Raw genomic sequence first — 10,025 nt, forward strand, 5'->3', positions numbered from 1 at the left:
GCGCCACCATGCCCAGCTAATTTTTGTATTTTTAGTAGAGACGGGGTTTCACCATGTTGACCAGGATGGTTTCGATCTCTTGACCTCGTGATTCACCCGCCTCGGCCTCCCAAAGTGCTGGGATTATAGGCGTGAGCCACTGCGACCTGCCCTTTGCTTTCACCACTTTGACCAACTGTGCTTATCTTTGACTGCTTGAAAGGAAATAGGAGAAGAGGGAACAGAGCTGGATTCTGCTGGCAGAGAGACATCTCATGTCAATGATACTGTCCATCACAATAACATCTATTCGCAGCCCAGTTTAGTAACTCATGCCTGTAATCCCAGCACTTTGGGAGGCTCAGGAGGGGGATCCCTTGCGCTCTGGAGTTTGAGACCAGCCTGGGCAACATGGTGAAACCCGATCTCTATAAAATAATACAAAAAATTAGCTGCCACTCACGGTGGTGCACATCTGTAGTCTCAGCTACTCAGGGAGCTGAGGTGGGAGGATTGCCTGAGCTTGGGAAGTCGAGGCTGCAGTGAAATGAGATTGCAACACCGCACTGCAGCCTGAGTCACAGAGAGAAACCCCGTCTCAAAAAAAGAAAATCTATTTGCGTCATTATTTTATTTATGTCTGTCACCTGACAGACATAAGCTCTATGTTCCCTGTCTGGTTCTGCACGCCTGCTAACCCCTCAGGTCCACCAAGGGTAGACAAGTCATTGTCAGATATTCACAATGGCCCTGAGAGACTGGATTCATTTCCTAAATTTACAGATTAAGAAAGTGAGGCTTGCCAGACACAATGGCTCACGCCTGTAATCCCAGCACTTTGAGAGGCCAAGGTGGGCAGATCATCTGAGGTCAGCAGTTCAAGACCAGCCTGGCCGATGTGGTGAAACCTCCTCGTCTCTACCAAAATAATACAAAAATTAGCTGGGCAACGTGGTGCACACCTGTAATTCCAGCTACTCAGGAGGCTGAGGCAGAAGAATCACTTAAACCCAGGAGGCAGAGGTTGCAGTGAGCAGAGATCAGGCTGCACTCCAGCCTGGGCAACAAGAGTGAAACCCCATCTCAAAAAAAAAAAAAAAGAAATTGAGGCTCGCCGGGTGCAGTGGCTCACGCCTATAACCCCAGCACTTTGGGAGGCCGGGGCAGGTGGATCACCTGCGGTCAGGAGTTTGAGACCAGCCTGTTCAACATGGCAAAACCCCATCTCTACTAAAAATAAAAAATTAGCTGGGCATGGTGGCGCATGCCTGTAATCTCAGTGACTGCCAAGGCTAAGGCAAGAGAATTGCTTGAACCCGGGAGGTGGAGGTTGCAGTGAGCTGAGATCGTACCACTGCACTCCAGCCTGGGCAACAAGAGCAAAAGTCCACCTAAAATAAAAAGAAGAAAGTGAGGGTCCGGGCACAGTGGCTCACACCTGTAATCCTAGCACTTTGGGAAGCTGAGGTGGGAGGATCATTTGAGTTCGGGAGTTAGAGACTGGCCTAGGCAACATAGGGAGATCTTGTCTCTACAAATAAAAAAATTAGCTGGGTGTGGTGGTGTGCACTTGTCATCCCAGCTACTTGGAAGGCCAGAGGATTGTCTGAGCCTGAGAGGCTGAGGCTGCAAAGAACCATGATCATACCACTGCACTCCTGCCTGGGTGACAGAGTAAGACCCTGTCTCAAAAATAATAATAATAAAAAATAAGAAAGTAAGGCTCGGGGGTTAAGGATTTTCCCTGAAGTCACACAGCCCATGGGTGGAAGAGTAGGACTGGAACATAAATATGTGAAAACTTAATTTACTGTTAAAAGGAATGGGGGCCGGGTACGGTGGCTCACACCTACAATCCCAGCACTTTAGGAGGCTGAGGCAGATGGATTACTGTAGGTCAAGAGTTCAAGACCAGCCTGGCCAACATGGTGAGACCCCGTCTCTACTAAAAATACAAAATTAGCTGGGTGTGGTGGCGTGTGCCTGTAATCCCAGCTTCTTGGGAGGCTGAGGCAGGAGAATCGCTTGAACCCGGGAGGCAGAGGTTGCAGTGAGACAAAATCGTGCCATTGCACTCCAGCCTTGGCAAAAAGAGCAAAATTCCGTCTGAAAAACAAACAAAAAGGAATGGGAAGTAGTGTGGGAAGATGTGGCTCCTGAGAGGAAACAGGAGGCTAGAGCCAGGGGGAGGAAGGAAAGGATTTCCACAACGCTCAGTCCTCTCCATCTGTGGTCAGCAGAGCAGGGTGTAGGACAGGCAGTGACTTTCTGCATGGAACTCACCTTCTCCAGTGGAGCCAAGGACGTGTGGAAACTAGGCTCCATCTGGTGACCTCTGATCCCTTGGAAGCAAAGCAGGCCCTGATCATGGTAATGCTGGCCCAAAATTCTACTTTCTAATATGAAGATGGATACACCAGCTGCTTGTGGTTGTTGTCTGTGTCTGCCTTGTATGACTTTTTCTGTTATTTTCTGTTCTTTCCTATTAAATTTTTTTCTACTTAATATATAAAAAAAAGCTCTGTGTTTTTTTTTTTTTTCCTACTCTTTTTTTTTTTTTTTTTTGAGGCAGAGTCTCGCTCTTGTCACCCAGGCTGGAATGCAATGGCGTGATCTTGGCTCCCTGCAACCTCCGCCTCCCAGTTTCAAGCGATTATCCTGCCTCAGCCTCGCGAATCTCTGGGACTACCAGAGCCCGCCACCACACCCAGCTAATTTTTGTATTTTTAGTGGAGACAGGGTTTCACCATGTTGGCCAGGCTGGTCTCAAACTCCTGACCTCAAATGATCTGCCCCCCTTGGCCTTGCAAAGTGCTAAGATTACAAGCATGAGCCACCACACCCAGCCCATCAGAATTTATGAGGACATTACATATACTCCTTTGACAGTATCAAATAGTAAATAATAATTTTTTAAAATTATAAGCAAATCCTGCTCAATAAAATGTCTTAGACTAACCACCGTGTTTCTCCGTGGTCCCAGCGTGGAACCTGGAGCAGTTCCCCTTATTTTCAGAGCCAGTGGCTTCACATTGAGCCTGGCATTTGCCCCATTACCTCTTAAACTCCTGCTTCCACACATAGAAATGCTCTGATTTCTAGATGCTTGAGTGTCTTTGTGATTCATGGGAAAGCCATGCTGAGAAAATGGGAGGAAGGAAAGAGAGAGGAAATAGAAGCCAAGGTGGTCTTCATAGGTTGAAAAATACTCCAGAGATTTAGAAATGTCCTTCCCAGGCACCAAGTTGTGGCCTCTCTGTGTCAGGCCCCAATCTGCCAATCTTCTTTCATGACATTGCCTCCCAGTAGTTCCAGAAGGGTGGCTATGGAGGTCAAGCAGCCCAAGAGGTGAACTGTAGACCATCTGTCACCTGGCACCAGCCCTGAATTTAGGTCCCTTTTCTAACTTCTCTTTGATTACTTTTCAGGAGTTACATCTCCTCCAATGAAAGTAGTTTTAAGTGAGCAGGCAAATTTAGGTGCCTGCCTCCCAGCATGGAATCTGAAGTGGACAGATCCTTCCAGTTCTGAACCTACGTAAACCTGGAGGATGGGCCTGGAACCCAGGCTGGACCAGTCGAGAAAACTCACACTGGCTGCCAGCTTATGAAGGAGTAAAGATGGTTTATCGCAGCCTTAGAGAGCCGTCTGCAAAAGCTGGCAGAGCTGCTCTGGCTTCCGCCTACTGATTCTGTGAGTCTGATCTTCCAGTTCCTATTGATTTTTTGAGGTGCTAGTATTTTTCCAACACGTATTTCCTTTCTCCTAAATTAGCCAGGATTCATTTTCTTAAATACTAGATGTTCATGGCAGATAAACAATACAGAAATTCCATACCCTGAAAGTTAGAGGTTTTTTAGGAAAACCACTATCATCAGTTTGATTTAAACATTTACACTTCCTTTTTCTGTGCACTATACATGCAGATGGACTAAATCTCTAGATAATTTGGGGTTATGGGGAACAAAGGAATTTTTATCAAAAAATGGGTTATGTCATATATATTCTTTTTTTTTTTTTTTTAAATAGAGATGAGGTTTCACCATGTTGGCCAGGGTGGTCTTGAACTCCTGACCTCAGGTGATCTGCCTGCCTTGGCCTCCCAAAGTGCTGGGATTACAGGCGTGAGCCACTGCGACTGGCCTCTTTTTTTTTTTGGATGGAGTCTTGCTCTGTTGCCCAGGCTAGAGTATGGTGGCATGATCTCAGCTCACTGCAACCTCTGCCTCCCAGGTTCAAGTGATTCTCATGCCTCAGCCTCCAGAATAGCTGGGTTCACAGCCATGCACCACCGCACCCAGCTAATTTTTGTATTTTTAGTAGAGACCATATTGGCCAGGCTGGTCTTGACTACTGACCTGAGGTGATCTGCCCACCTTGGCCTCTGAAAGTACTAGGATTACAGGCATGAGCCAGCCAAGCCACTGTGCTCAGCCTCTGGTTTGATTTTTGTTTAGATATACGTCTTTCCTATGCCTGGACTTTTTTTTTCACACGATGATTTAAATCTTTTTTTCCTTAGGTGGTGATATGATTTGAATGCGTGTGTCCCTCCAAAATTCATATGCTGGAACTCAAACCCCAAACTATTCAGAGGTGGGGCCTTTGGGAGGTGATTAAGCCAGGATGGCTTAGCCCTCATGGATGGGATTAATGGCACTATAAAGAGGCTCAGAGTGCTGCCTAGTTCTCCAATCTCTTCTGCCATGTGAGGACAGTGTTAGTCTCCTGAAGAACACTGCAACAAGGTGCCATCTTGAAAGCACAGAGCAGTCCTTAGCAGATACTGACCCTGCTGGCACCTTGATCATGAACTTCCCAGCTCCCAAAACTGTGAGAAATACATTTCTGTTATTTGTAAATTACCTGGTCTGTGGTATTTTGTTACAATAGCAGGAAAAGACTAAGACAAGGAGATAGCCAACTTTACTGACTAATCTATTTTTTTTCATGGATTTGAAATGCTACCTTCAAAATATACCAAGGGGGACGGGTGTGGTGGCTCATGCTTGTAATCCCAGCATTTTGGGAGGCCAGATTACCTGAGGTCAGGGTTTGGAGACCAGCCTGGCCAACATGGGGAAACCCCATCTCTACTAAAAATACAAAAATTAGCTGGGCGTGGTGGTGCATGCCTGTAATCCCAGCCACTTGGGAGGCTGAGGCAGGAGAATAGCTTGAACCCAGGAGGCAGAAGTTGCAGTGAGCTGAGATCATACCATTGCACTCCAGCCTGAGAGAGAAAGGGAGACTCTGTCTCAAAAAAAAACTAAAATTAAAATATACCAAGGAACAGGGTCTCCCTAGAAGGGCCACAGGAGGCCTCAATCAGTGCTTGTCCCCCATGGTAACTGCACTCCAAAGGAGGCTATTCAGTTAGCACTTCATAGACTCCTTGGGATTCTGGTAAAGGCAGAAATTTTGAGATTGAACCTAATAATGTTCAGAAGCGGCCGGGCGTGGTGGCTCACGCCTGTAATCCCAGCACTTTGGGAGGCCGAGGTGGGTGGATCACTTGAGGCCAGGAGTTCGAGACCAGCATGGTCAACATGGTGAAACCCCATCTCTAAAGTAATAATAATAATAATAATGTTCAGAAGCTTGAACCCCACCCAAATATAGGATCAAGAAGGCCAGCCAAGTTGCCCTATTCAGGGCACATGTCTACTGAGGGATGTGTTCTTGAAAAAGCATGCCCAATCTGAAAATGTGTATACCACAGGCTATTTTTTCCAAAGTAATAAGGGAAAGGGAAAAGGTGAAGAGGACTCAGTCACACTGAACTGCCTAAGAAAATACAGGGCATAGGCATATAAGATGGGATACATTTAACTGTATCCCATACAGTTAAAGGGTGGCTGGAGTTAGTAGGGAGTTTCACAAGTGCTAAGAGGCTTACTTGGGCTGCGTGCGTGGCTTACACCTGTAATCCCAGCCCTTTGGGAGGCTGAGGCAGGAGGATTGCTGGAGCCCAGGAGTTTGAGACCAGCCTGGGCAACATGGCCAGACCCCATCTCTTAAACAAACAAAAACAGCCAGGCATGATGGCATGCATCTGTGGTCTGGGTACTCAGGAGGCTGAGGGAGAAGACTGCTTGAGCCCAGGTGGTCAAGGCTACCATGAGCCATGTTTGTGCCACTGCACTCCAGCCTGGGCAACAGCAAGAGCAAGATACCATCTCCAAAATAAAAATAAAAAAGGCTTATCTGCATGATTAGCATTACACTCTAACCAACTAAGCTAACCTGCCTCACTTGTTAGTCATTAAATAAATGACTACTGTGTGGGTGTGGGCTGGGAACCATTGAGATCAACCTCAAGGAGCAGGTACATACCAACTACTCAAGATGTGCTGCCACCTGCTGGTCAACCTTGTGTTGCAGTCAAACCAAAAATAGTCATAACAAAAAATAACAGCCACACAAGCCCGACATGGTATGATAACCAAAAACAAACCAAAGCAAACGCACCTCATGCTGCATGTTGACCATCCCTGGTGACTAGAGGTGGTGCCTCTCTCTTGGCGGTGGCCCATGGTGGTACCTGTCAGGCACTGCTGAGCAAGCAAATATCCCCACTAGGGTGAGCCTAAATAGAAAATTCAAAATACACTACAGGCAGATAGGCCAGCATAAGATTCCGTGCCCAGTTCCCTCACAGTGTAATAAAGAGTAGCTAGGTTTGTATGTGAACTTACAATGATGCAGGTTCTTGCTTAAAAGAAGCTGGAAAAAAGGGTGTCACCCAGATAGGCGCTGGCAGATATATTGCTATCATCTCACCCCTTTTCACCACTATCCTATCTCCCATTCCTTTGCCCCACCCTCCAGTAGTGGTGATGTAAAGTACCCAGAGGCCAAGAGCCATGGTGGCTGGGGAGGGCCCCTGATGGGAGAGGAACGTGTTCCATCCATCTCCCCTAAGTCAAACTGAGAGACACTGACTGCAGGTCACGGTGGAATGGAATGGATTAGGGAACGTCCTATTACTCTGGGAAGTGAGGTAAGGAAAACCAAAACCAAACAGAAACCTAAAACGTTAATGTGATCTTTATTATACAGCACATCTGGTATTTGTGTATCCCAACAAGTATACAGAATGTTCTATAAAACCAAACCCAACCCTTCAAAATTACACTAATGAAGAGTAACCCAGAGTCATGTCTCTTCAGAATGCACACAACACAGTAACAATATCATGGAAAAAGCCAGGCAGCACAGAAAGGAGAGAGGATAAAGACTGAAGTGTGTGCCAAGTCGTTGTCTTTTGTTATTGCACTTTTATTCTACACACTTAGTATGTTACACTTTTAACACTGTAATAAACATTAGTCCTTTAAAACAAACAAACAACATTACATGAAGACAAAAGACAACAGGCTGTCCAGACCAATTTTCTTTTCAACCACCTGGGCAGGGTGGCCTTCCCCATGCTAGGTGTCCTGAACATGCCTCTGAGATCACCTCAATTGGACTGGATGTTAACAAAGCAGATGAAGTTAAAACAAAACTCTTTTAAGAACAGTAGTGCTACTGGAAACCTCCAGGGAAGTCTGCAATACAAGTGTCTCAGGCCACTCCCTCCTTACCCACTTTCACATCAAACAAGCTCTACTCATCCTACCCCCATATTTGGAAGGATTAACCTTTCTTTTCCTTTTCCATTTTTATTTTGAGATAGAGTCTTGCTCTGCCACCCAGGCTGTGAGTGCAGTGGTGCAATCTTGGCTTACTGCAGCCTCCGCCTCCTGGGTTCAAGTGATTCTTCTGCCTCAGCTTCCCAAGTAGCTGGGACTACAGGTGCCCACCATCACGCCTGGCTAATTTTTTCTATTTTTGATAGAGATGGGGTTTCACCATGTTGGCCAGGCTGGTCTCAAACTCCTGATCTCTGGTTTTAAAAAGTGGGTTACTTGATCCAGAAAATCATAAGCTTTGGAAACTCAAGGAAAGCAACTACTCTTCTGGCAGTGGACTCTTCCAGGGTTGTAATCCCACTCTGATGCAATACGGATGGACTAGGGAGGTTTCCTGATTATCCAAATGGAAAACCAAGCATGTCATCATCTCTCCAAAGCAAAGCCAAAGGAGGCCTTAACTTCCCAAAGTGCTACTGTAATCACCAATTTTCCCGGGCCTCCCAGTGCTACCTAGTAAGCCAAAGACAAAAAGTAAAGTGTCATTCAGTGCAGTTGTCACTCTGCAGCCCTGCAACCCCGAGGCACTTCTTCCATCAGGAAGAAGTGACCCTTCTTTGGCAGCTCAAGCAAAGACACAAAAATGCATCTGAGAGCTGACGGTTACTAGTTGAAAGCTCTATAAGTCCCCTATTTCTATCTGTGGTAGCAATGCATTCTTTCCTCTACTGCTTCCTTGAATTTTAGTGTTAAAAATTAGGAGAAGCTGCTGCCTAGGCTCTGTCCCCTTGAAGTAGATGGGGTCAAAAGTGACCCTCTTTGGTCTGGGAACAACCAGCACAGTCCTCCTGTGAAGCGCTTGCTCAACCAATGAGCTACTCTTTGCAGAGGATCAAGGAATTAAGGTATGCCTGTGGAAACCCACCCAAATGAGCCGTGCCAGACTGCCCTTGCCATCAGCTCTCAAGGCACAGGGTCAGCCATTCCAGGGCCCCAGGCTCCATGATTTCTCCTGACTGCTCTGCAGGAAGGCCCCTCACTCAGTTCTGAAGTGAAATGAGTGACCAGACTTCAAGCTGTGGCCATTAAAAATGGCCGGGTCATCGTTTTCAAGCTGGGTAAGCTGCCCTAATTATGTTGATTAGAAGGACAGAACACAGTAAGGGTCATTCTTTCATGCCATCCTTTCTCCTCCTCCAGCCACAATCTCACCTCACCACTTGAGAACATGTACAACCAAAGCTGGGAGGTAAAATCTTTAGGACTTTGGTCATGCCGAGCCCTCTATAGCCCAAGTGCTGCCAGACTTCTTTGAAAACCTAGTGTCTGCCCAAGTAATATACAATACAGTACATTTCATGGCATCCCATCACTTATAAGAATGGATGCCAAGGAACAAAGAAGCCAAAATTAGCTGACAATGTTATAAAACAAAAGCAAAGTATACACACGCTATACACACGTATACCTGCACTCAGCCTGCTGAGTATTTAAATAACATCCCCAAACATCCATATGTGGACTTTGGCTGGCCTAGAGACTTTCAAGAATATTTTGCACCTTTTCTCAAAATACTTTTTTTTTTTTTTAAGAAAATGAACTGTAACACAACTACTCATCTTCTTATTTACATTAGTCCCTCCCTTCCACCCTCCCCATTGGGGAAAAAACTATTGGAGAATCTGCTAGAGAACTGGTATCTGATAGCAGACTAAGCCATGGGGTAAACTGAAAAGGGACTCTGGGTAGGGGAAAACAAATCTAACCTCCCATATGTGAATGGGAGTATGAGCTAAGACTTCCAAAGAATGCTAGGAATGTGACCTTCGGAATGGAAGCACAGACTTAGCTTGAGTCAAAGGACAGTCTGGAAAGGGAACTATATAAGACTTTCCCTAAAATTTCATACCCAACAGACTTACAATGATTTTCCAGCAAGTGGAGAGTACTTACCCCTCCTTTCTTGACACCTGACTTCCTGGAAGCCCCATCATCGTTCCCAGAAGGACAGCCAGTTAGTGATGAGAATAGAGTACTTGAAGTATCGCTAAATAGGTGGTCAGAATTCTAAGAATATACTGAACATCCTACCAAAACAAGGCTAAAGCCTACAGAGCCCAAAGGCACTGGGCCAGTTACTTTATGATTTGCAGGTAAAAAGGTTATTAGCACTACCTGGGGTTTCTGAAAGGCTGCAAGAGCTTAGGGAGCTACTATGCTCAAACATACGATCCGAGCCCAGGATAGCCAAAGAGTTAAAAGTTATATGAAAGACCCCATTTATACTCCATTAATATTTAAAAGATGGTCATTCTGTCACAGACAATCCTAGAAAATCCCAGCAGCAAATGTGCGACTCATCTGTTTTTTCTTTTTTTTTTTTTTTTTTGAGACAGAGTCTTGCTCTGT

This window comes from Sapajus apella, unplaced genomic scaffold (genome assembly GCF_009761245.1).
Source record: "Sapajus apella isolate SASKATOON/1434 unplaced genomic scaffold, GSC_monkey_1.0 scaffold22, whole genome shotgun sequence".
Lineage (NCBI taxonomy): Eukaryota > Metazoa > Chordata > Mammalia > Primates > Cebidae > Sapajus > Sapajus apella.